The sequence below is a fragment of the Mauremys reevesii genome, linkage group 5 (genome assembly GCF_016161935.1).
Source record: "Mauremys reevesii isolate NIE-2019 linkage group 5, ASM1616193v1, whole genome shotgun sequence".
NCBI lineage: Eukaryota > Metazoa > Chordata > Testudines > Geoemydidae > Mauremys > Mauremys reevesii.
This window is the reverse complement of record NC_052627.1, coordinates 99,542,815-99,570,678: the sequence shown is the minus strand read 5'-3', so window position 1 is coordinate 99,570,678 and position 27,864 is coordinate 99,542,815. Positions and strand designations below refer to the sequence as shown.

Here is a 27,864-nt window from a genome sequence, read left to right as displayed (position 1 = left end):
AGTGAGGCGGTTCCCAATGAGTCAGTGTCAGGGGGGCTGTGCCCAAGTCCAGCGGTATTGCCCAGCTGCGAGGGTCAGTGGAGCCAGCGATAGGGGAACCTAGATCCTCCCTTCTCCACCCATTTCCAACTCAGCCCTTGTGACTGGCTGATCAGATATATGGCCTTGGGGCAAACACCTCCAAGCCTGCTACCTGGGTCACCTACTACCATGGCCTCTGTCCTCCAAAGTCACCACAGGGTATGCATATGGACCCATAAAAGGGGAGGCTTCCTCCCTGGCCATTATCCAGAGGTTCTTCTCCATCAGTAATGGCCCGTTCCTGGTCTCCCCAGAGGGACCCCTCTGGCAGCTCTGCAGTGGGGTCCGGTCCTGATGATGTGAAATTCCTGCTGCCTCTTTGCTGAAGTTGACAGTGTAGAACTTCTCCCTTGCTCTGTCCATCCTCACTGAATTGGAATGCTACCTTTTGAATTCTGCCTCCATTGTGAGCAAACCCAGTAGGTGTCATGGCTTGGTGGCACCTTCTGGACAAAGAGCTGCTCATTAACCCTTGGTTCCCTGGTGTGAGGCTTATACAACCCATCACACAGCTTCCCCCTCAGGCTAGAACCCAGAGGCAGGTATTCTTCCTGCCACCCGTCTCCATTCTGAGAGTAGAAATCAGTATTGTTGTGTGTCTTTCCAAGGCAATGGAGTACCTGGAAGTCAGAGGGCTGCAGGAAAAGGTATGTCATTATCTGGATGTTGGTATCCATGGAGTTTAGCCAATGGATGTGGCGCATGGTCTATGATGAGTAGGAAGGGGTTTCCTAGGAGATAATAGTGCAGTGCCTCTATGGCCCATTTCATGGCCAGGGCCTCTTTCTCAATCATCAAGTTGTTCACATCACAAGGGAACAGCTTTCTACTCATCTATGGGATTGGATACATGGTTCTTCGCCCATAACCTCTACGTTTAGCACAGCCTTAAGGTCCACTTCATTTGAAAATGAATTGTTTTGTGAAATCAGGGTGGAAGAAAACTGGTCCCTGAGTTAGCTAGTTCTGTAAGACTCTGAAGGTCCTGTGGCAGGCCTCCATCCATTGCACCTTCTTGGAGCCTTTCACCAGGTCTATAAAAGGGGGAGGCTACTGAGGTGAAGTCATGTACAAACCAACTATAATAGCCAGCCAAGCCTAGGAAGCATTGTACCTGCTTCTTTCGTTGATGATAGTGGACAATCTGTCAGTGCTTGGACCTTGTCAACAAGAGGAAACAGCCAGCCTCACCCCACAGTGTGTGTATCCCAAGTACACACCTCTCTCTGTCTGAGGCAGCATTTGGCAGGATATGCTGTAAGGACTGCCTTCTCAAAGGCCCAAACAAACACAGTGATGTGCTGTAGGTGGTCTTCTCAGTTGCAGTGATAAATTACTATGTCATCAATATAGGTGGCTGCATATTGATTCTGGGGCTGCAGCACCTGGTCCATCAGCCACTGAAAGGTAGCTGCCACTCCATGGAGGCCGAATGGCATAGTCACAAATTGGTACAGGCCAAAGAGGGTAGGGTAGGCTGTCTTTTCCTGGGACTCTGCTATCAGGGGGATCTGCCAGTACCCTTTGGTCAAGTCCAGAGTGGTGATATAATCGGCATTCCCCAATCACTCCAGTAGCTTGTCCACGTGGGGCATGAGATACATGTCAAACCTCAGTATTGTGCTGACTTCCCAAAATCCTATTCAGAGCCACGTTGAGCCATCAGCTTTTGGTACCAGCACAATTGGACTTCTCCACTTTCTGTGGGACTTCTCGATGACTCCGAGGATTAGCATAGCTTGTAGTTCTTTGAGGACCACTACCTACATCTTCCTCGGCAGGGACTGGTGACTCTAGCATAGTTGCCTCCCTGACACTATTGCAAAGGGGTGGTGTCTTAGGAGTGCCATCCCCAGGAGGGCTGAGAACATCGCAAAGAATGCCCGGATAAGTTGCAGCATTTGTGTTCACTGCATCAAGCAGAGCTCTGTCCTCATTGGCTGGATCCAGAGATGTTGCGGCTTGAGGCCAGGTCTGGCTTGAGGCCAGGTCTGGCTCTGCTGAGTACAGTGTTATCAGCAGGCCCTCCTGAGACTTTCAGGACTTTAGGAGAGTGATGTAATATATTTGCATTTCTTTCCATTTTGGGGGGTTGACAGATCTCATAGTTGACTGGCCCTACCTTCCTTACCACTTCAAACTGCCCTTGCCACCAGGCCAGCAATTTTGATTTGGATGTTGAATGTAACAATAATACCCTATTGCCAGGTTCAAATGAGCACAACTGTTTTCCTTTGTAGTAGATGAGTTCCTAGACTTCACAAGTTTCTCCTTCAAGAAGCCCGCTAGGACTTTCAGCCATTTCCATAGCTGAAACACATACGGTATGAAGCCTATGACCCTGGGTTCCTGTTCCTTTCAGGCTTCTCAGAGGCGGTCCAAAATCCCTCTGGGCTATGTCTCATATAATAGTTCAAAAGGTAAGAGGCTTGGGGGACCTCCCATATGGTGAATAGCAATGATGTCAGCAGTCAGTCCCTGTGCCGGGGGGGGTTGTACTCACAAATTTCCTTAACATTGCCTTTGGGGTCCTATTAAACCACTCCACTAGCCCATAAGTCTCTGGATAGTAAACAGAGGTCTTGAGGGCCTTGATCTTTAGTAGTTCTGACAATTCTCATATCAGTTTGGATAAAAAGTTGGATGCCCAGTCTATCACTATTTCCATAGGTATATCAATCCTCACAAAGATCTTCATGTGCTCATTCACAATGCTTGGTGCATTTGTTGCATGGAGGGGTACTCCCAGCACTTGGAATGGAACCAGGTGGGGGATTCAGCATCCCTTTGGGCCCTTCAAGCTGGCATTCGGGGCACAAGGCATAAAAATCACATAGTTGTGTATTCCTGACCAGAAAGACCTGAGGACCACTTTCTCCAGTGCTAGTTGGAGAACCTTATGGCTGAACTTTTGGAAACAAGGAGTTGGCCATCAATAAGTTTAGGTTTGAAATTAGATGAAGGTTTCTAATCATCAGAGGAGTGAAGGTCTGGAACTGTCTTCCAAGGGGAGCAAAAAACCTATTGGCTTCAAGACTGAGCTTGGTAAGTTTATGGAGAGGATGGTATGATGAGACTGCCTAAAATGGCATGTAGCCAATCTGTGACTGCTAGTACCAAATATCTCCAATGGCCACTGATGGGACCCTAGATAAGGAGGGCTCTGAGTTACACAGAATTCTTTCCCAGGTGTCCAGAACTACTCAGTCTTGTGCACATGCTCAGAGTCTAGCTGATCACCATATTTGAAGTCAGGAAGGAATTTTCTCCCAGATCAGACTGACAGAGACCATGATGGATTTTCATTTTTCTCTGCAGCATGAGGCACAGTTCACTTGCAGATTTAAACTAGTGTAAATGGTGGATTTTCTGTAACTTGAAGTCATGATTTGAGGACTTCAGTAACTCTTCACAAGGTTAGGGATCTATTACAGGAATGGGTGGATGAGGTTCTCTGGCCTGCAATCTGCAGTAGTTCAGACTAGATGATTATGATGCTCTGTTCTGGCCTTCAAGTCTATGAGTCCTTAACTCTTGAGTTTGGGAGTCTCATGTTACCCTGTAAAGCTGTTCATTCTGGAGCTCGAAATGGGGACACTGCTTAAGTTATCAAGATTCACCCTCCTTCCCCTTGGAGAAGGCTATCTGCTCCGATGCCTGGCTCACAGTTTTGTCCTCCCATTATTCCCACACTAAATCTTCATCCTTAGGAAGCCATTTGAGACTTACATCTTCAGATACTCCTGAGCTAGCAGGCAGCGGGGCACATCCAGAGTCCACCAGGCCTGTTACCGCAGACCCAGACCCACATTGGGAGTAGCATTTTGGCCATCCTCTATGAACCTGATGCATGAAGTCCATGCTTGTCAGTAGCCACAGTCCATAAAGAGGAATTCCTGCCTAAAATGCCTTTGCTGTCCAAACATGAACCATCTCCCCTTTGGGGTCACGCATGGCTGTCCCTCCTCCAGAGTTGTGGAGGTTTCTAGAGGTTCATACCACCTTTTTTTGGAGACCTCTCTGAGATCCACCTTGGTGTCTGGGCTCCAGCTCTTGGGCAGGAGCGACTTGAAGACAAGACGTTGTTTCAGCAACTCTTGGCTTCCCCTCCCAATCTGGCCTTCAATAGGGTTTTGTGTCCTGAATTTTGGTGCCATAGTCCTAGGTGTCAGAGAGGCCATACTCGCAGCTGCCACTAGTTCTCCATCAGGGTTATGCCTCTACCAGTGTTGCTGATTGATGGCAACTCATCTATTTTCTTCCACCAGCCTGGAAACCTGGACAAACTACTCCAGTATGATGGCCTCCACTACTTATACTTCGGTTTGCTTCTAAGAGTCCAGAGAGTGCCAACACTATTCTTTCAGGCCTTGTGCCACCACTCATGGCCAGACACCAGGTGTGTATTTTTCCTTCCTGAATCATTTTTGGAATGTCACGGGCCTGATATCCATGTTGTTTAAAATGGCTACTTTTACTTTAACATAGTCCAGTATCTCTACAGAATCTAGGGTCCTATAAGCAGCTTGGGTATATCCCATCCAGTATGGGGCTATAAAGATGGCCTAGTGTTCCTGCAGTCAGCGCACTATGGCAGCCACATGCTCAAAGGCAAAGGCTTCTGGCTCATTCCCAGGGCCCATTTTTTTGAGCCTGACAGTAAGCACAATACCACCTGTGGGTCCTGGTGCCAAAGCATTATCTGCCTCCTGGGACTCAGGAATGTTGTTATCTGCTGTTGCTCCTGATGCTGTGCTGCCAGTTCTTGGAGTAGCTGCTGCTGCTGTTGGGCCATTTGCTGTTGTTGCTTGGCTACTATCTGTTGTGGCAGCTGATCCTGTTGTTGCTGGGCTGCCTGCTATTGTTGTCTCCCTATCATCCATTTCTGTGTCCGTGGTCTCCCTTGGTCAGTGTTGTCAGTATGTCTGCTGTCCTCCTAGCAGGACTGGGTCAATGTATTCTCCAGAAGTTAACAGGAGGTGGGGTCATCCAAGTCTATAGTCATGTCACCTTGTGGCAAAAGTCTTGGGGCTAGTGGTACAGGAACCAAGGCCCTCCCTGCTCCACCAGGTCCAACCCAGAGCTCTGTGACTAGTGTTGCGATGGTGCCAAATTATTGTGAATTACTGTGGCTGATATGAATAAGTGTGGTAAGCATGAGCTTGGTATGACTTGGTACATCTGAATTTGCTAGAGGATTCTGGAAGCAGGATTCTCTTAGCATTAGATAAATGGTGTGGAAAATTACTGGAAGTGCTGAAACTGCACTTGAATGGTTAATAAAAGCTTGATTTGTGTGTACATTTCAACATCGAAGTTTGGAATATATCACCCAGGGGAACCAGCTCACAAAGTAAAGAAGACATAAAAACATGCAATAACTGGGCTTGGTAAAGGCTGACCCGGGTCAAAATGACCCCTCTGGATGGTGTCACATTAAGAGATCAAGTGAATGATTGATGAGAGGGTAAACATTGATTGAGCTTTGGTCTGTGCCTGCTTTGCAGCCCTCCTTCTAAAATATTAATTAGAGAAAACCCAGTAATGAATGCATATGTCTGAGACATGTGACTCCTTTAAGAACAAAAGGTATAAATACTAAGCAAAGTAAATTAGTTAGTTAGTCCCCCAATTAACATCTGAAGAGGTCCATGACACTGTGAGACAGAAGGCCTCGGGTTAATCAGGATCTTACTGCAAGGAACTTTTGTGGGACTTTTGAACCAGAAGGCCTTAGGGTAACCTGAACCCTGCTTTGGGGGATGTTTGACAGACCAAGTACCTGAGAGGGGAAAGAAGAGAAGAAATGAAGTCTTCATCTAGAATTTGTAGATATACCTGCTTTATTTGCCAATCAGGATACAGTGTGAGGCCAGCACAGTTACTGAGGGTTTATGCTTGGGGAATTGAGGCTTATTAAGGAGATGTGTAATATATAATCTTTACTGCTTGTGCGATTCTTTCTCAAATAAATTATTATGCATTAAGCCAGTGGTTGGCAACCTTCAGCATGCAACCCATCTGGATAATCCACTGGTGGGCCATGAGACATTTTGTTTACATTGACTGTCTGCAGGCACAGCCCCCTGCAGCTCCCAGTGGCCACAGTTTGCTGTTCCCGGCCAATGGGAGCTGCGGGAAGTGGCAGCCAGCACGTCCCTGAGGCCTGTGCCACTTCCCGCAGCCCCCATTAGCTGGGAATGGTGAACTGCAGCCACTGGGAGCTGCGGGGGGGGGGGGAGATGCGCCTGCGACGGTCAATGTAAACAAAATGTCTCGCAGCCTGCCAGCGAATTATCCTGATGGGCCGCGTGCCGAAGGTTGCCGACCCCGGGATTAAGCATATTGTTTTCTGAATTTTCACTGGTACCGGTAACAATCTGTCCAGCTGTGGGCTATTAAAGATCCATTTCAACAACTAGCCAGTCAGATATCTGGCCTGGGGCAGATGCCTCCGAGCCTGCTCCCGGGGTCACTTCCTATCGCAACTTCTGCCCCTCCAAAGTCATCAGATGGTTGCTTATGGACTCACAAAAGTGATGGTGGAGAGAAAGGTTTTCTCTGACCATGATCTGGAAGTTCTCCTTCAGTCACTTACCATCTCCGAGGGTAGGGGCCTTCAACGGCTTGGCAATGGGGTCTGCTCCGTCCACCCTGACTAATCTGGGCTGCTCCCTTTTGAACTCTACCTCCATTGTGAATAAACCAGCAGATGCAGCTGGGCAGGGCCTTCTGGATCCAGAGTTGCTTGTTAAAGCTTGATTGCCTGGAGTGGGGTTTATAGATCCCATCACAGTCAGATTGTGCCTAGGGCAATGCCAGGCTACACTACTCCAGGCAAAGCTCTGAGAAGAATTATGCCAAATTGGGCATCATGCTTATTAAGGGATTCTGCCTTCTGCAGCTCCCTGGTGCATGGCAGCAGACAGAGGAGCAAATGGATTCGTGTTACCCATCCTCTAGGATGGGTCCAAGCCAGATGACTGGTATGGATGATGGATGAGGCCATAGTCCTGCGTCCTTGCTGCCCTCTTTCATATATATTTCAATGCCAAGGAGCAATAGGAGGAAATAGACCTCAGGGACAGTAGGATCATAGAATCATAAAAGATTAGGGTGGGAAGGGACCTCAGGAGGTCGTCTAGTCCAAAGGAAGGGAAATGTTCTTTGTGCTCTTCCCTACAATCCCTCACCTCTGCACATTCAGGCAAAGACTAGACCAGGGGTTCTCAAACTTCATTCCACTGCGAGCATCTTCTGACAACAAAAATTACTGCATGACCCCAGGAGTGGGGACTGAAGTCTGAGCCTGTCTGAGCCCCACCACCCTGGGTGGGGGAGCCAAAGCCCAATCATCACTTCCCTGGTCAGGGGGATGAAGCCCAAAGGCTTCAGCCCCATGCAGGGGGCCTGTAACCTGAGCCCTGTTGCCCTGGGCTGAAGCCCCCTCATGCTTCAGCTTTGGCCCTGGGAGGTGGGGCTCAGCCTTTGGCTTCAGCCCCAGGCCCCAGCAAATTTAAGCCAGCCCCAATAAAACAGGGTTGCAACTCACTTTGGGGTCTCAGCCCAGTTTGAGAACTGCTGGGCTAGACATAACCTGGAACAAAGGTTGCCTAGAGAGCCAGTTGAGGAGCTTAAGGTGGAGAGAGTCATATATAAAATATCAGCAGAACATAACATATTAAGGGTGGGGGCAAAGCAGAGATTGACTGGGGCTTTGAAGAAGTCTTTAATCTCTGTTTCAGGTCATTTAGTAAACAAGTTACCGGATGGAAGTGACATTGCTCTTCTGAGATCCATAATGGTAGTTGATTCATGTTATTGCCATATAAATACCTGACGGCTGGGGGAATATACTGTCAGACAGCCTCGCATGAAAAGTGGTAGTTAATGAATTATTAAAAGTGAAATAACAGGCATGGGGGAGACTTTAGCTAGCAATAATACAGATATTATCTGACACTTTTCACCAGCAATAATCACAAGTAACTCCCAGCCTGGAGATTTGTGGATTCAGGTGAGTGCCGGGAGAGGTGGGGGAAGACAAAAAAGGCCAGAGGAGAGGCAAGAACTATTCCAATAGTAAACTAACGTGACCAACTCAAATAAGATTCCATAATGATCCCATTCATTTATTTATTCATTGTTAACTTATTTGTTTGGCTAAGACCAAACAGTGAGATATAAAGTGTCAGACACACACAAGAGAAAAAGGAAAGGAAAGGAATGATGTATGCAATGTGGAACAGATATCTTGGAACTTTGGCAAAAAATAAAAGTAGGTGGCAAGGGAACTTGTCACACACACAAACGCGCGCGCGCACACACACACACTGCATTAGTTGTCAGTAAGACAAATACATAAAGTTCTTAATAGTCTAAAAGTAATGTGCTTGCAGCACCATATTTTACTCTATATTCTGCCAAGGCAAATTGTGTTAGCACCTCATATTATGCCCATGCATTGTTACGCCTGGTCTACACTTGTGGGGGGATCGATCTCAGTTACACAACTTTAGCTATGCGAATAATGTAGCTGAAGTCGATGTACTTAGATCGACTTACCGTGTTGTCTTCACCGCAGTGAGTTGACTGCTGCCGCTCCACCACTGACTCTGCCTGCACCTCTTGTGGCGGCGGAGTACAGGAGTCGATGGGAGAGCGCTCAGGGATCGATTTATTGCATCTAGATCCGGCAGGTAGCGTAGGCATATCCTTACTCTAGTAAACTCTATGCCATAAGCAGGATCAGCTCCACTGAATGGAATTGTGCCTGGTTCCTGTAGTTGTGTGAATACAGGGTCTTGGTGAAATATAATAGATTATTATAAGTATTTCATTGCAGACAATGTCTTTGATACTCTTTCCCCTGTGACAGAGCAATCATGCTTGATCTAGGTGTCATGTTTCCAATTGCTCTCTCAAAAATGAATTGTCTACCAATGATGGGATTAAAAAACACAAAAAACATTTAAAGTATTTTTTAAAAAAATCTCTTATAGGCTTGTCTGTTATTGGTTGCAGGCACTCAGTGTAAACCAACATCTTTTAAAGTGGAAGAAACTTTTCAAGTGTGAAAGCACTGTATGCCTTGGGATTCCCTGTAATATATTTTGGAAATAATGAATGCTTAGTAATTTACTATAATTCACTATAGAATATTGCTGAGAAGTGAAATGGTACTGATTTTTATTTATTTATCTCTGTGTGTTCACAATTTATAAAGAGCCATCCCTTAGGAAGATGAAGCATACTTTTCCCTCTACCCCAGATATGGAGGGTTTGGGTGATGGCCCTATTTCTTCCCCACAACTCCAATGTTGCCAGAACCATGACAAACACTTAGAGAGACAAGCAGATATAATGTATAGCACTGGATAGTACTCTTTATGTAATTTGATAGTCCTGTAGTGGCCTTCACATATTTATTCCTGCAGGAATTCTGCTTCACTGCACACATGCAGAATTAATATCCCCAGCAGATTCCCCCCACCCATCTCCCAAAGAAAATATATTCTGCCAAGGAGGCACTGCAATGATACTTTTGCACACTAGGGATTACTGTGGCACCAGAAGAGAGGGCAGCAGGCTCAGGGCTGGAGCAGCCAACTGTGGAGAGGGAGGGGAATAGACTGCCTTCCTCACAGCGCTTTGCCCATGGAAAGATAGAGTAGGAAATATGGGGGTTCGGGGGGGGCACATAGACTGGAGTTCTAAAGGGCTAGTGAGGGGGAAAGACCGGGGTGGGGTATAGGAGCTAGTGGGCTGACAGCATTGTGCCAGGGGCTTAATGGGAGTGGGGGTGTAGGGACACATGGGGACAGGGAGGAGGGGTGGCTGAGTGGGGGTGCAGGGACAGATGAGCCTCACTGAATGGGAGAGGTTAGGGGTCAGCCAGCTCTGCAACTTCCTAAAAATCTCTCCCATCCCAGCCCCTGGAAAACTGTTCCATACATCTCCCACCCACACCCAAACAACCCTTCAGGTTAATTCCCAATCTCCTTCCCAGCAATTGCTTTCCTCTTCCTCAGCTCCTCTGTTACCTGACTCCCCCAATCCCTTGCACTGCTTCTGAGGGTTCTGGGAAATACATTACTGTACTGTAGTTTAAATATTTTTTGACAAATAGATTTCTTACTAGGCATATCAATACTTAATTAATTAATTAAAACCATTTCCTGAACTTTTTTGTTGTTTGTATTGTTACAGATATACATGCTGACAAGTATTTTGAAATAAATCACCAAAATTATTAGGGCTGTCAAGTGATTTAAAAAAATAATTGCTATTAATAAAATTAATCATAAATCACGCAACTAATCACTCTATTTAACAATAATAGAATACCATTTATTTAAATATTTTTGGATGTTTTCTACATTTTCAAATATATTGATTTCACTTACAACACAGAATACAAAGTGTACAGTGCTCACTTCATATTATTTTTACTACAAATATTTGCACTGTAAAAAAAAAAAGTATTTTTTCAATTCACCTAATACAAGTACTGTAGTGCAATTTCTCTACCATGAAAGTTGAATTTAGAAATGTAGAATTATGAACAAAAAATAACTGCACTCAAAAATAAAACAGCTTAAAACTTTAGCGACTACTAGTCCACTCAGTCCTACATCTTGTTCAGCAAATCACTGAGACAAAGACATGCATCCGATGAAGTGGGTATTCACCCACGAAAGCTCATGCTCCAATATGTCTATTAGTCTATAAGATGCCACAGGACTCTCTGCTGCTTATACAAATCCAGACTAACATGGCTACCCCTCTGATACTTGAGACAAAGAAGTTTCTTTACATTTGCTTTTTGTTAACAACGTCACCTGAAAATGAGAACAGGCATTCTCATGGCACTGTTTTAGCCAGCATCGCAAGATATTTATGTACCAGATGCAGTAAAGATTCATATGTCCTTTCATGCATCACCCACCATTCCAGAATCCATACTGATGACAGGTTCTGCTCAATAACAATCCAAAGCAGTGCAGACTGATGCACATTCATTTTCATCATCTGAGTCAGATGCCACCACCAAAAGGTTGATTTGCTTTTTTGGTGGTTCAGGTTCTGTAGTTTCCGCATCGGACTGTTGCTCTTTTAAGACTTCTGAAAACATGCTTCATACCTCGTCCCTCTCAGATCTTGGAAAGCACTTTAGACTCTTAAGCCTTGAGTCAACTGCTGTAGCTATATTTATAAATCTCACATTGGTACCTTCTCTGCATTTTGTCAAATTTGCAGTAAAAGTGTTCTTAAATTGAACAACGTGTGCTGGGTCTTCATCCGAGACTGCCATAACATGAAATATATGGCAGAATGCAGGTAAAACAGATCAAGATACATAAAATTCTCTCCCAAGGAGTTCAGTCACAAATGTAATTAATGCATTAAATTTGTAACAAGCATCATCATCAGGGATGTCCTCTGGAATGGTGGCCAAAGCATCAAGATACATATGTATGTTTATTATATCTGGCACATAAATCTCTAGCAATGCCGACTACAGCAGTGCCATGCATACACCTGTTCTCATTTTCAGGTGACATTGTAAATAAGAAGCGGGCAGCATTATCTCCCATAAATGTAAACAAACTTGTTTGTCTTAGTGACTGGCTGAACAAGAAGTAGGACTGAGTGGACTTGTAGGCTCTAAAGTTTTATATTGTTTTGTTTTTGAGTGCAGTTAACAAAAAATCTACATTTGTAAGTTTCACTTTCACAATAGAGAAATTGCACTACAGTTCTTGTATGAGGTGAATTGAAACATACTTTTTCAATACTATAATAGTGCAAATATTTGCAATAAAAATAATATAAAGTGAGCACTATAGACATATTCTGTATTGTAAATTGAAATAAAATATTTGAAAATGAAGAAAAACCATCCACAAAATTTAATAAATTTCCATTGGTAATCTATTTTTTAACAGTGTGGTTAAACTGTGATTAATCATGATTAATTTTTTTAATCACAATTGCTTTTGAGTTAATCGCATGAGTTAACTGTGATTAATCGACAGCCCTAAAAATAATTGAAACTGGTGTGATTATGTTGTGTTATTTTGACAAATAAAATATAGAGAATTTTGCAGACTTTTTAAATATTGTATGCAGATTTTTTCTTTTGAGGAGGAGCAGAATTCCCCAGGAGTAACATATTTCTGATGTCAACAGAACCCTGAAAGAGCAGCCATGTTTATATGTAGCTAGGTCTTGCATGTTGTACATTACTAGTCAACTTAGCTCTTTGGACACCACTGTGTCCGACTGATTTCTTCATGCTTATGCCATGCCTATCAATAAGGGAAGGAGTAGAATGGAAATCATATAGGAACTCCACCAACAATTCCCAGGTGGCTAGATTAGCCAATTTTATTACTCCTTTTTGCTGGCATCAAAAATAATAATCTTTAGCACTTGTGTCTCTTTCTTAGATGTCTTCTTTCCTTCAGTTTAAACTTCCAGAAAAAAAACCTGAAGTTACCTTCTAGCTTCCCGACTTTACTTTCTATTGCAAGGCAGAAAAAATATTCAGTCTTGTCTGATCTCTATCAATTATCTCTCCTGCTCGCTAGCAGAAAATTTAATAGGACAATCTATTTTCAGAAATTGTAGGCCCAGTTGGATAATGCTAACAAAGGTAGGTGCAAATTCTGCCATCCTCAGACAGCTTATCATCATGCGCTCATGTAAAGGGTGAGCCCCTTAATGGAGTTTTCCCCTAGAGAATGAGTTTAACTTGAGCCAGGGCTCAGTGCAAGATCTGTCAGTTGGAGATATAGAGGATGGGAAATAAATCAGTGTAACCCCAAGTCTCAACCACTTTTTAGGTTGTGTTGGTCACTTTCCTCTTCAAATTAGTTTGTCAAATTAATTGTCAAATTTGTTTGTGGCTACTTTTGTTACCACAATCTTGGCTCAGGCTTTCCATGGTGCCAGAGCTTGCACCAGCACACAGTGTTGAAAGCACTACATGAAACTAGCCATGTATCAGTTATGCTGACTTGCCTAAAGGAAATTTCCTTTCGGCAACACCTGAGCAAAGTTATATATATATATATTATTTTTAAAAGGTTTCCTACTAAGCATAATCATACCTGTAAAAAAAGAAGAGAAAATGTGAATGCAATTATGTGATGGTACTGCAAGCAGCATAATCCATTGTTCCTACGGTAAGTATACAGCTACTATAGGTTTCTTTTCCAGTCAATATTCACTCATAGCCTTGACTGAAGCACTCTGTGCTCTAAAAAAAGAAAATGTAATGTATCCTCAGGAATAACAGGAATGTGCATAGAATATAAATGTCATATTGTGAGTTGTTTCCCAGGAAAAGGCTAAATTTAATTTTCTTACAAGCTGTCTCTTTATATACCTCTTTGATAATCATATACTTTCCGTAGTTTACATGCACAGCTACCACTAATATCAGTGCATTATATATTTTAAAATAGTACACATTGAGTGTGTTCCAGTCTCCCTGTGGATATGTCTGTAGATGTATATATAAATCAGATGTATATGCACACAAATTGAAATATTCATTTTATGTTACAAATATGAGTGCATGGTTCTAGATTGAATACTTGGGTTGTAATTCAATCTCAAAATTTGCTGCTATTTATAAACTGCCTCGGCTGTGATCTTATAGTTTGTATCACTTTCAGAATGTTGTGATTGAATTATTGGTTTGGATTCAATATGGTACCTTGAAATATTCTAAATGTATGTTGCTTCCATTGACAGAAGGCTACTGCAGTAAGTCAAACAAGGAAGTATGATGAAACTGAAATCAGCTGACATCTGTACTGTTAAGTGACATCAGAGACAGAGATGCACTGCAGTCAGCCATCATTTAGCCAAAATGTTTGGGGCCAGATATTCTGCGTAGGGGAAAAAGTGCACAGAAGGGGCACAGAAAATAGTACCTAAAGAGAGGTTCATTGGTAGCACATAGTCATCCTCAGAAAACATGTCCCAAGTGATGTGCACAGAAAGGAAGAGCTATGTTCACAAGTGTTCACCATTTCTATATTAGAAAAGGCAGTAGCTAAAGTGGCAACTTAGCATCTATTATTAAATCCCTCTGTCTCAAAAGTGACTCATTAGTAGTGCTTCACATATTTCCCATAGATAAATCCCCTTAGATTCAAGTGCTGGAAATATTTGGGGGAAAAAAAACGTTATAATAATACTTTATTTCTCGACTCCTTTTCCCATTGATAAAGGGGTGGAGGTACCCACAATTCTTCACCACTTCTTCCCAACCATGGCACAAATTTGTAGGTCTTGGATTTCCAGTCCTTTTTTCTTCACACTTCGCAGAGTCATTCCAATATATCTTCAGCTTCCATGTGCTTTCTTCCTGTCCTCTTCTCTTCTTTGCTGAGCATTCTTTTCCCATGTCTAGCATACCTCATGTATGCTCCCTGTAGCATATTTATCACTGAGAGTCCGAAGCTCATCTTACCCCTAATTTGTTCCATGCACAATCTGCCCTCAATTTATCTGCCAATCTCCTCAGTATGTTATTTTCTACTATCTGTATCTTGTTTTTTTTCTTATTTTCTACTACTTGTATCTTTCATCTCTGTAAATCAAACCATTTCCAAGCCATTGAGCAGGCAGAGAAAAACACATGCAACAAATGCATTTCCTTTCACTTTGCTATTTAATTGCCAGTTCTGTGGTACTCCTGCCACTTTTTTTCACTGCCGCCTTTGCACACTGGATTCTCTCAGGTCTCCAGATCCGTCTCCGATGGCATTAAGTGTGCTTCCCAAGTACCCACATTCTTTCTTCTCCTTCACCTTCTCTCCTGAAACTTCAATCAAAAGCTCTTCTTCCACCTTCCCTACTTCAGTTTTCTGTGTTTTTATCTTCACATCAGGGTACTGAACACAGATTCTCACTTTGATACCATATTTACCCATTCCTCTTTGTTGTCAGCCAAAAGGGCCAGATTGTCAGCATGCATTAGTTTTATCTGTCTCCACAGGCTTGGTTCTCCTATTAAATAATTTTGTTGTGGATAATTTAGGGCCAGATCCTGCCCTAATGACAGGAATGGGAGTTATAGGTCCAATCCTGCTCTTGTTGAACTCAGCAGGAAATGTTTTGTCATTGACGTCAGTGCAGGGTAAGGCACTGTGTGAAAGACAGCACGCTGCCCTCTAGTGATTAGTTGCAATTGAGAAAGAACAAAAGTCCTTCTATAGCTATCAGAGACCTTTGTGTTTGGAGCTATAGGACCAGGATTCTACCCCAGTTCAGCAGGGACAATGTCTATTAAGAAGAGATGGTAGTGCACCATGTTAAGGATTATTTTGCTGTTCCTGTAATGTCAAATAAAATCAATTCATTTTTTTTCAAACATTTAGGAATGCCACTGATAAACGCATTCTGAAAATATTAAATAAAATATGAAGATTAAAAACATTGACTCAATTTACAAATGTTTGTCAAATGTCTACAATTGCTTTATGACTCACATTTGATCATAAAATGCAAAGCTAGTACATTTCATGTACTGTACAATGCTAAGGTACAGCACTAGGGTAAGTACCTAAATAAATGTAAATTGATTAGTCTTGACACAGGCTCATGTAATGGGCAGTTTTCAAATGTAAAAATTAGTCTTATTTATTATACATATTGTACAATATTTAGGATCAGGGTTTCATTACACTGCACATTGTACAAGTGCTGAATAGTAAAATGTTTTAAATTATTGCTGTTTCCTGAAACATAGACACAATTCTCTGTCATTAAAGCAGACAGCGAAAAGAAAAAGATGAAAGGGAATGGTTTATACTAAAACAAAGGTCCCACTGTGATGTCTCATTTGTGCATAAGACACTCTCATTGATGAGTGCTTTCATGACCCTTAAAAACATACAGGGGTGCGGTATATTGCATGAGGACTGCAATTTCTCTGACATACTTTACACAACAAATTACTAAGGGAGAAGAGGTATTGGTTTTACTTCTCAGTCATCATTAGCTTGTCCAACTCCATTCATTCCTTTAATTTAATAATCTGGTGATTGTCTCCATCATATTTATTTATGCCAACTCCATCAGACAAGCTCCCATATCCCAGGGAAGCAAAGCAAGTATATCCAGCAGTAATGATGGAGACCAGAAAAAAATAGCAATAACCTTATAAACTTAGGAATAATATGTAGAATACAGTGGTCAGAAGTGAGAGGCGCAAAAAGGAAATATGATCAGAATGCCCACATTTTTCACATCCTCCACAACAGATACACTCAAAAATCACACAGATGTCAAAATGTTTGCAAAAGGCAAAACATTTGGATGCAAAATAGCTCATTCATACTAGAATTGGTGGGGAAGAGAAACATTTCTAAAGACTTAGTTAATCCATTGATATTATTCTCTAAAGAGATCATCTGTCTTCTGTTTAACACAATAGGGAAACAATAGTGGCTTACTGGGCTCCTAACTCCTCATGTAAGCTCTGATAACAGTGGCAAGCTGTACCCATTCCTCTCAGATGAGGACCCAGCTATTGTGATCCATGAATATTAAATACAAGATAGGACTACCTTGATTCACCCTACATTAAGCTGAAGATTAAAGCAATTTGGAAATCTCAGCTTGTGCAACTTTCAGTCACCCAAATCTAAAACAATAAAATATTCTCAGAACACATCACACTAGCCCTCCATTGGCTCCCCATCCAATTGTAGATCCAGTGTGATGTTACGGGCCTTACTAAACCTCATTGAAAAATGAAGAAGTTATTTTACAGAAGAATTCAAAGTTGTTTCCATTTCACAGGATTTAAAATGGACCTATTTTCAAAGGGAAATGTTGACAATGATGACGTGTTTGGGGATTTTTTAAAAAGTCATTTTTCTGCTCAAAAAATAAACAATTTTTTTTAAGCAAAAATTTCTATCAACTCCAGTCCTGACTGTTAAGACAGCCAATGGCCTTGTGATCTGAGAGATGTTTCACCATTTGTGACTTAATGAGAGAGCTGCAAGACAGTCAACATTTGGGGATCTATAGTAACTTCTGGGACTTCCTTAATGGAAGGGATTAAAATGAGCACAAATGCAACTGTTTTGTGAATGTGATTAAAGTTCACCTTTCCTTAGAGACTTTCTGTAATAACAATTGCCGGGAAACCAGCAAATAGAAATATAACAAAACGACCGACTCATAACCACACACAAACACACACCTCCAAATAAAAGGAGCGCAATCTAGGAGTAGCAAACAGCATAGGCCATTACATGAAGCTTCATGCATTCCTTAATGATATGTTTTGGCACCTATATATTACAGCACTGGACACATTAGAATCATCAAAGATAAATGAGAACATAAAATGGCTAATAGATGCTCATACACAGAATAATAAGATTTTTCCTCCCAGCGGTTATGAAGTTAAATGTGACTCAGGAAATACAGCCTAGGAATAAACTTCCATAAAAAGCCTCTTTTTCTCACAACAAAATACAGCAAGTGATTAAAACAGGATCATTCTATAAATGTGAAGGATTAACATTCATAGACTTGGATTTGTTGGCTAAAGGCAGCCTTTGTTCAACTTGGTATGCCATAAATGTCAAAAGCAGTGTCATTCAACAGTTTTTCATTAGCAAAGCTCAGTACAACTGAAATAACATCTGTAATAGCTGCTAACAATAGTTGGCCTTTTAAGAACTGTAGAAAAACAGAAGAAAGGAAATGCATGCCCAGTATATATCCTAGAGTCCTAGAAATAAACAAAAGCATAACACAAATATCAGGAACACATTAACTATTTTCTAAAATTGAAAGTAAGGGCGCAGACAAGGTCTTTACCATCGCAAAAGCACTTGAATATATGCCCTCCAGAAAGGCATTTTCCTATAGTATATTAGGTCAAAAATGAATGTGAAAGAAAATGAAATAGATTTCAGTCTTTTTCTTTTTTAAGCCGATGACAGTCTACAGCTCTATGTGCTCGCCTCAGGCTTGATGAGCTGACAAGAAAGTTTGCCATGCTTGCCTAGTTTAGCAAGCTCTCTGGACATGCATGCTTTTAAAAGACTCGGTGAAAAAATTTGTAAGGTTTAAATTCCAAACCTTCCTTCATACAGATATGTGCATACAGATTAAAACAATTAAAATGAGATAAGAGTCTTACTCTGCTACCTACAGTTTCCTTATGTATTATCAGATCTCATAGAATAATTTGTATTTATGTGTGTGTGAGCACACTTCAGATTTCATTAAGCAATTAAATAAATGTATTACTCAATTCACTGGCCTCATATCAGATTAAACTGCTTGTTCTTCCCTATTTCCCATAACACTCCTGAGTTACATTGTGCCCCTTTCACTTGACTTCATGCCTCTTTTGTGTCTTCTCCACGTGCCTGTAAATCCCATTAGTCCCCCCTTGATCCTGTAGGCTATTTTACCTTCCTCTCCCCTTCAAATACCTCCTCAAGTGCCACTTTCTGAAATCCCTGTAGTAATAATGCTTTCCCTTGCCAATCTTCTAGCTAACATAAGACCAAAAACTCATGACTTGACTTTAAAGGAGCTATGCCAATTTACACCAGCTGAGGATTTTACCCCTGAAGGGTATCCTGCAAAATCAAGTAATCCCTCCCCTCCTAATCTCCAAACTCTCTCTCCTTGCCTAATGACATTTCTCCCTGCATTATGTCATATGAAGCCTTGCCTGTATAAGTTACTCCTGAGGGAATTTTGCAACCAAAAAACTAAAAATTCTGTGCACAATATTTTAAAATTTTGAAAAATGCTGCATATTTTATTTGTTAAAATAACACAATATAATCACCCTGGTTTCAGTTATTTTGGTAATTTATTTAAACTACACAACAGTGGATGAAGACTGGGAGTGGGGAGCACTTGAGGAAATCCCCTACCCTCCTCTGTCTAATAGTAATGTAGCTTGTGTTGACCCTTTACTTCTAATTATTAGTCAACAAATATATGCAGCTGTATGCTCAGTGTTATATCATAGGAAACTGAAGAGCAAGTGAGAGCTGGGGACTCGAACTCACAATTTACATTGGCTATTGACCGTCTCCAGAAAGGTCAGTAGCAAACAGTTCATGGAGCACATTTTGATAGGAATTTTTTTCAGTCCAAAAATTTAGAACAGTTCTAAAGTACCAAAAGCATTTGTAAGGCCACACTGTCCTTTACAATAAGGTTCCTTTACACCACTCTGTAAAGGAGCACAATTTTACACCTATTTTATACTCCTGGGGGAATCCACAAGGACAATGGAAACAATTCACTAAGCAGGCAGGCTGCTACATTCTGCTTTGCCTGAGAGGACAGACCCTGCCCCATGCCTACCTCCCCAGAAACATCCCAAAGCCCTGTCCCTCCATGCCGAGCATGTCACAATAGCGAGCAAGAGGGACAGAGTGTCTCTCTCACATGGACAACTGCCCAGCCCTCCCACCCTGGTGGTGATTTACCTCTCTACTGGCTGCTCCAGGTGCCCAAAGTGACCTGCCTGCACTGCCAGGGAGAGGTGTGTGACCGCTCTTGCAGCTTCCCTTTGCTTCCCCATCAGAAGTAATTTTTCTTCAGGGAAGCAAAGAAATATTTGGGGGGCATTAATTTTGCGCACGCATAGTAATGCAGAATTCCACCAGGAGTATGCAAGCACCATAAGTCAGGGTTAAACATAAAAGAATTCCAACCATGTTGTCATAGGTCTCACCCCCACTCTGAACTTTAGGGTACAGATGTGCGGACCTGCATGGACACTTCTAAGCTTAATTTCCAGCTTAGATCTGGTCTTGCTGCCACCATCCAGAATTTCTGAGTACCAAGATCACTCCCTTTCCCCCCAAAACCTTCCCCTCCCTGGGTAGCCTTGAGCAATTTCCTGGTGAGTCCAGATCCAATTCCCTTGGATCTCAAAAACAAGGAAGAATTACTCCTTCCCCCTCCCTTTTCCCCCCCACCAATCCTTGGTGAGTCCAGATCCAATTCCCTTGGATCTAAAAAAAACAGGGAAAAAATCAATCAGGTTCTTAAAAGAAGGCTTTTAATTAAAGAAAAGAAAGGTAAAAGAAAGAAAAAAAAAGCCTCTGGGGAACAGCATATCAGCTAATCTCATAGACAATAGATTGAAAGCACAGGATGTTCCCCTGGGCAAAAATCTTAATACACACAAGATCACCCAATTTGATAATTCCCTTAATGGCAGCAGACAGTGTAGTACGACTGCAAGGCATCATCATTTCCTGGGTGCTCGGCAGAAGATGCTGCATTACGATTGCTAGCCATCATCATCTCCTGGCTGCTTGCCAGATGACAGTGCAGTACGATTGCTAGCCATCATCATCTCCTGGGTGCTCGACAGAAGATGGGAATGACCTGGCTGAGTCACTCCCATGTCTGCCCAGGCCCCCCTGACCGATATCACTGAGGTCAGCTAAAAGAGCACCCAGGAATATGACGACCATAGCTATCAATCGTAATGCACCCTCTGCTGCCAAAAGGCAATGAGCTGCTGCTATGTAGCAATGCAGTCCCACGTCTGCCAGCACCCAGGAGAAGTACAATGACGGCGAGCTGAGTGGGCTACATGCTTGCCGTGGTATGGTGTCTGCTCAGGTAACCCAGGAAAAAAGGCATGGAATGATTGTCTGCCGTTGCTTTCATGAATGGAGGGAGGGAGGGAGAGGTGGGCCTGACGACATGTACCCAGAGCCACCCGCGACACTGTTTTTGCCCCATCAGGCATTGGGATCTCAACCCAGAATCCCAATGGGCAGCGGAGACTGCGGGAATTGTGGGATAGCTATTCACAGCTACCCACAGTGCAACGCTCCGGAAGTCAACACTAGCCTCAGTACTGTGATGCAGTCTGCCGACTTAATGAACTTAGAGCATTTTGTGTGGGGACATACACAATTGACTGTATAAAATGATTTCTAAAAGAAACGACTTCTATAAATTTGACCTAATTTCATAGTGTAGACATACCATAAGGCAACTAGGTAGAAGAAGCTAGAAATGAAGCATGGTGCTTACAGAACTAGCCAGGGTACTAGCTAGAGCCCTGGGTCCAAACATTCTGTGTGATCTTGGGTAAGCCACTTAGTGTGTCTGTGCCTCTGTTCCCCATCTTGGAAAAAAAAAGATAATTATGTAATAGCACTTCCTTGTCTCACGCTGATATTGTGAGTATAAATACTTTAAAGATTGTAAGTTGCTCAGATAGTGACTGAGACCATATGAGCAGCTAAGATAGATATAATTCATAAACAGTAAAGATCAGTGATATTGTAATCCACTTTTCAAATGTATAGTTTGGTGTTCTGAGTAGGATAAAGAGGGGAGTTTAATAGCTGAAGAATAAGGGAGTAACTGTTATACTGCAACTGATACCAAGAGAAAATCTTTACAATAGTCTCAAGCTTTTTTTCAAATACTTGTTTTCAGATTTTTACCTTCAGTTGACTCAGGCTATTTCCTTGTATTCTACAACAACCAGTTAGGCTCAGTGAGGTAATAGGTTGAGCTGAGCAATTGAATACCACATATGGTGTGTTTCTTCCTAACAGCATGAATTCTTGGCTTGGGGGCATTGATATAGTAAGCCACATGTTATGATCAAAATGGTGCACACTTGCAGTCATGTTGGGATCTGTGTGTATACACTCCCAGCTCTGTGCAGACCTTAAATAGGTCAAAACTAATTAAAAGATTTGCTACCAATAGAAGGTTATCTTTCAAGGCCTACTTAAATATAGCTACACTCGCAGCTTTACTCTGCTTTCTAGCAAGGGCACTGAATCACTGTGTTCTGAATAACAGACTGGAAAGGGAGTTGTATGAACTATGAAATGTTTCACCTTAGTGTAAAAGTTCAGTGATACTTATAACACCAGCAAGTTCTTGGAAGCTAGTGCCAGGTGAATATGAAAAGGTTGTTGTGAGTGTCTGTTTGGATAAGGAACTAAAACTTTGGATGTTTCTCTTAAGCTCATCTAAACTTCTTCGGTCCAAAAAAGTAGAGCTGAACTGTTCAGGATGTGGCTTTTGTGAAAGCTTGATTGCAATCTGTTTCATTGGAGACTAAAACATCTTAAAACAGTTTTGCTTGCAATATAGCAGTGATGCTAGTCCTAGTAAATGCCAAAAAGGAATTTAAAAAAATGAATATACTTAAGTTAGTCTTACATTTTAAACATTATAAAAGATTTGGTATGGGTTTGGGGTTAATTCTCATTATACTCAAACTATTTGTCCATCCTTACTTGGGATGAAATGGCTACAATTGTGTTCCCAGTTGCACATATTATCACATAATTGGGTACAATGAATCTGGTGACCGGTTTATCTGGTGGGATCATGGACTGGAGAGCATTTTTATTATTAGCTACATTAAGCAGTTGTTACTATGTAAACATTTATATGAAGGTACAATCCAATTTCCCCACCAGGATTTGAATCCTGCTGTGCTTGGTGCTGAACTAACATAGAAGTGGATACATTCCCTTCACTGAAGAGCTTACTGTCTAAGATCAATAATATACCAAGCCTAGGACACAGGGAAAACAATGAAATGTGTATAGTGGGCTGATGTAATCAGAGTAAATCTATTGAAGAGAGGGGAGCTTTGCAGATATCCACCAGCTAGAAGTCTGGCCCTGTGTACTGTCTGTTTACCTTTATTAATTTTGAAATTGACTATAGCACCTCAAGCTAGACTGGACATGTTGGCTGATTTCCTGTAGGCATCTTGGCAGCAGTGTGTCTTATGGAGGAATTTGGAGCAGGAGAGGGTAGTGGCCATATATGTCAGTTCAGGAGGGGTGTTCCATTCATGTGAAAGCATTAATGAGAGGAGATGACAAGTGGACAGTTAAGGCTGGTGTCATTGACAGAATGGAAGGAGACTCAGGGGTGAGGGGAACCACAATAAGGAATGAGTGGAGAACTGTGAGAGAAAACCTGACACACTCATTCCTTTTCTGGGTTTTGACACCCTCCCTTATTCTGAAAGGCTGTAAGATCCATTACCTTACATTTCAAAATCTACTCTACAACTGAAAAAAATGTTTTGTGACATGCAGTGATAACCTGCAGCATATGTATTATGTGATGCAAGATGGCACAAGAACTACAGATGCCAACTGCTATCTACTCATGATAAATTATTCTATTACACACATAAAAACACCTCCAACTTGTAAGAGAATACAAATGCACTTTTTTGCCTCAGGTTATGCATTAAACCAGCAGGATTCAAGTTGTGAGAGCTTGGGAACCTATCTTCCTCCCCCCGCTCCAATCCCCTGGCAAGGAAAAAAACTCACTTAAAAAAAATGTAAGCTGCCATATTTAGGGAATGAGAAAGATAATAAATAATAATGGAAAAGAGAAATATAGGAAAATAAATAGAGCACAAAATAATGAGGAAAGAAGGGGGGGTACCAAAAATAAAAGATACATGGCAATCAATGAGCAGAAAATCATGTTTCTTATTTGTGCTATGGATGTTCTCCTCCAGTCTTATTTTTTCCAAACAGAACATGGAGCATTTTATAGGAAGAAGGTCTTGATATGGACTGGCTTTCGACTGTATGCTGTACATGCTAAAGTAGCTGGGTATAAAGAGAGTTCAGAAACAAAAATCTCACATTTCACAGAGAAATATAACCTTGTCCACTGGATGTAGTACACTCTCACAGTGAAACAAATGCTAAACCACTCTGTATTATCTTTCATTATCGCTGTTCCTCAAACTTCAGTTAATGCTATTTTCTCTTCTCAGATAAATAGAAGATTCTGTTGGCTTCAGAGTGTTGGGTACAGAGGTATGGATAGATCCTCACTGCATATAGATCTCTTAGTGGTTTAAAAACTCAATCAGATAATGTTCTTTTAATAGTTTTTTTCTTTCTTTCTCTCTTTTTCCTTTTTTTTAATAGGGTCATTATTAGGCAAAGCTTTTCTCCAGTGCTCACACAGAGTAACTGGGCTGGAACTGAAGAATTTCAGAAGAGAAGGAAAAGGAATCACAGGCGTTGAATTTGTTTTTGCTGGTTTGTGCTTTCTGCCAAGTACATGGCACCTACTGGTGGTTCATGAATGCTGAGCTCCCCCTATTTTTTTTGAGGGGTACTTGGAGCCCCGGAGCATTGATGAAGTCAGCGTCTATGAAAGGAATCCTTCTCCAGGCTGCGGAGGGGAAGCAGTGACACTTTGCTGAGGGTAGCCCCTTCTTCCTCATGGCTGGAGTAAACTCCATGAGGATGATCTACCACAGTGGTGAATTAGGCTCTATGATCCTAACAGTCCCACCAGGGATTGAAGTAAGAGGAGCATAAAATAGCAGAATTCTTCTTCCTTTCTCTATTTGGATGAGCAGTATTCCCCCATAGTTCCCCATCCTCCTTGGCAGCTGAGGTGAGAATTTTCCCTTATCTTTCAATCTACTTTATCCCTTGATTCCACTCAATGTGTGAGGAAAGCCATAAAATCTACATAGCAAGAAATACTCTGGATGCAACCTGTCCTATGCCCAGATTCTGGAGCACCACAGGAAGCAAGTGATGAATTAGGCTACACAGAAAGTAGGGATGGGCTCTCCCCAAGTACCCTCCTAAAAATCTGCTCTCACCTTGCACAATTAAATGAACCATATTCTACTGCCAGAGCTCCCTCCACACCACCCACAAATGATGGGCAAGATTTGCTCTCAAATGCTTAAAATGCCCACCCAAGGGCTCTTGCCATTTATCCTTCCTCCACCGAAAAATACCCACCATAGCATTTATGCCAAGGGGGCTGAAAGAGTTTGGATTAGAGCTGGTATAACTGACTTTCCTATGCTGGGGAAATACTCAGCTGCCAACTTCCAGCAGCTTTAAATCCACTTTGCATCACCAGAGCATTTAGGGGCAGATTCTCAGCTCATGTAAACTGTCACAGCTCAAAGTCATAGGAACAATACTGATTAACATCCACTCAGGGTCTTCCCTGAAAAATCTAAAGAGATATTCAATTAAGAAAGAAGCCTAAGGGATAAAATATGGAGAAATTTTAAAATATAAACAAATATTTGGTAAAACCTTAACTTAATTAACCTGAAACTCATTTACGTAATCTTAGGTGAGCCATCGATTTCAATTAGGGAGTTTCCTAATTCCATGGATTATCCAAATATTCAGTGTAATGAATCTGTTACATCTGGACTTTCCTGCTTGTTAGCTGTAGTTTTGCTCAGCAAATCTATTTAAAAGAGCAATATATTTACTGTTCTCATACATATAACTACACTTGTAGTTGAACATGCTGAACAGAGAACAAATAGCAAAAACAAAACAAAAGAAACAAAAAAAAACCTTTAGTGAGCAAGAAATAGCACTGGCAGCATGCTTCATCATACTTCTGGTTTAACAAATAACAAAGATCCTGTGACTAAAGCTGCTAAAGCTGAAAGGACTTTAATAGGCTTGCAAGCTAAAGCTCCTGCATCTATTTCTTTATTATCTTTTTTTCTGCTTTGCCAGCTAACTGCATGTGAAAAATTGGCCCAAACACCCAACTTGGGCGTGCAGGCCTAATTATTAAAGTTGTACTGTTGGAACAAAGTCATCTTCACTCTAGAAATGAAAAGTTCACAGTCACTATGGGCATTAGTTAAGCGCTGTGGAATTGTTTCAATGTTATTTTCTAAAGGGAAACACTATTCACTGTCAAATTTGACATGAAGTAGCTCTTATCAAAAATACATGTCAAAATCTGAAATTCTGTATCACCAAAAGGGCTATTCTTAGAACTACCATGTTCTAAATTGTGCTTTGACACTGACTCACATTTTAACCTTGAGCAATTCACTTAACTTATGAACTAATTAGTCTGAGTCAGTGGTACTCCCACTGAAGTCAAAGTTTTCCCTTCACTTCAGCAGGATTAGATTCCTAGGCTCAACTCTTCTGCCCATCATTCAGCCTGAATTACTCATCTGGGTACTGAGTAACTCACAGGGAGAAGGATAAAAGTATTGCTCTTTGAGCAGCTGAGTGGCATTGAGAGAAAAGCTACTTTGTTGTTGTTGCTATTCCATTTTAAGGACTGAAGAAGCTCCTTTGCCCTTCATTCCCAAAACCATAACAGAGGGACATAATACAGGACTCATACAACAGCGGATTTGTATCCCTACCCCCACTCCTCACCCCCGAACAATAATTTTATACAAATATGCCAAGAACACTTATGGCACATAGGTGTCTTTGTTGTGCAGCACTGTCACATGGTCAGAAAGAAAGAGCAATCTGCTATCAGAACTACATGACTTGACCTCTTCTCTCTACATGCACAGAAATCCTATTGATATTACATGGAATACTACCTATAATTAGTAATATTAACGTCAATATCAATATTAACCTTTTAAATTGATAAGTGTCAAACATTTAAATTGATAAGTGTCAAACACTTACCCCTTTTTGTAGGGCATCAGAGAAAATAGTATACAATATACTCTAGGAACTGTATAATGCCATTTTTTCATAGATTATTCTAAATTTGCATCTACAATTATTCCATTTTCTTTATCTTCAAGCTGGTATTTTTTGTTCCCAAACACTATCAATTTTCAAAATCAACATATAATATTAATGCATAACAAATTAGTTTACTTGTAGTGTACTTGTTTCATTCAGAATTACATGCAGACATAGGTTTCACATTTGTCATTATTCATATTTGGTAAGTGTCCCCTGTCTGTCTCTCCCCTCCCCTTCCCCCCATCCCCATAAAGATTTTGTAAGCTATGTCTGTTTGCTGGACAGGTGGAGAAATGAGACAGAGAGAGGGAAATAGAAAGAGAGAGGTTAATTAACTATGTACCTAGAAGCTAAGTATTATTCAGGCATTTCACTTGACCATACCACTATTTCACTGCAATTAGTACACAGACTAAAGGCTTCTGAGAGATTATGCAGCTTTCTAAACAGCTGTGACAGCACAACACTATTGTAGCATATACATAGAGCTGAGTTCAGACATGGTTCAGACAGTGTTGAATCCAGTGGTATTGCATCCACTTACAGTAGGCTTAAATTTCCACCAAAATGGATAAAGTTATTAACACAAGGCTGTATAGAACTCTCCACCTGAGAATGAATTTAGAGGAGCATTTTCCATAAACCTATTGCCAGTTGAAGAACAGCTAAAGGAGTGTTATGCTGATTAAAGTTCTTGAACTTGTTATTTTTAATTAGCATATTGGATTTTTGCCACAGATCAACTGTAAGGCTTGAAATAAATCTGCTGCTGTGGTAGAGGTAAAGTTAACATGGGAGGCGAAGAGGTCCCATAAACAAAACTTGAGCACAAGGATCCCACAATGAACAACAGTCAACAGATGAAACTTATTCATGGCTTTGTGTATATACATGCAGATAGCCATTCCCTTCAGCTTTTTAAAACTCTTGTGAATTGCTATTATGTACTCTGTTGTTGAAAATTGCTTGTTTTTGTAATTATAATTACACCATTGATGTGATTTCACACTGCTTTATGTTAAACATAACGGTCTTGTGAAAACAGACAGAATGTCAGGCGTCATTGGATTACCCTGGCATGAATGTTGTATAAAGGAACCTTAAGATTTACTTCTTTAATTAAAATATAAACAGAACACTATCTTATGAGCTACCAAATCATTAAAAGCTTCTTTATATGAACTGATGCTCATTGATTTTAGAGGTTTACTTTGTACTAATGCAT

At 41.4% G+C, this 27,864-nt stretch overlaps 1 long non-coding RNA gene across 1 annotated transcript in view; it reads left to right on the top strand.

Moving 5' to 3' along the window:
- Window positions 1-2,329: 2,329 nt before the first annotated feature.
- Window positions 2,330-27,864, top strand: part of LOC120406647 — a 46,463-nt gene continuing 20,928 nt past the window's right edge. Inside the window, exons 1-2 of the long non-coding RNA XR_005599442.1 lie at window positions 2,330-2,501; window positions 4,350-4,480. This is a non-coding gene — a long non-coding RNA (uncharacterized LOC120406647). The remainder of the gene's footprint in view (window positions 2,502-4,349; window positions 4,481-27,864) is intronic.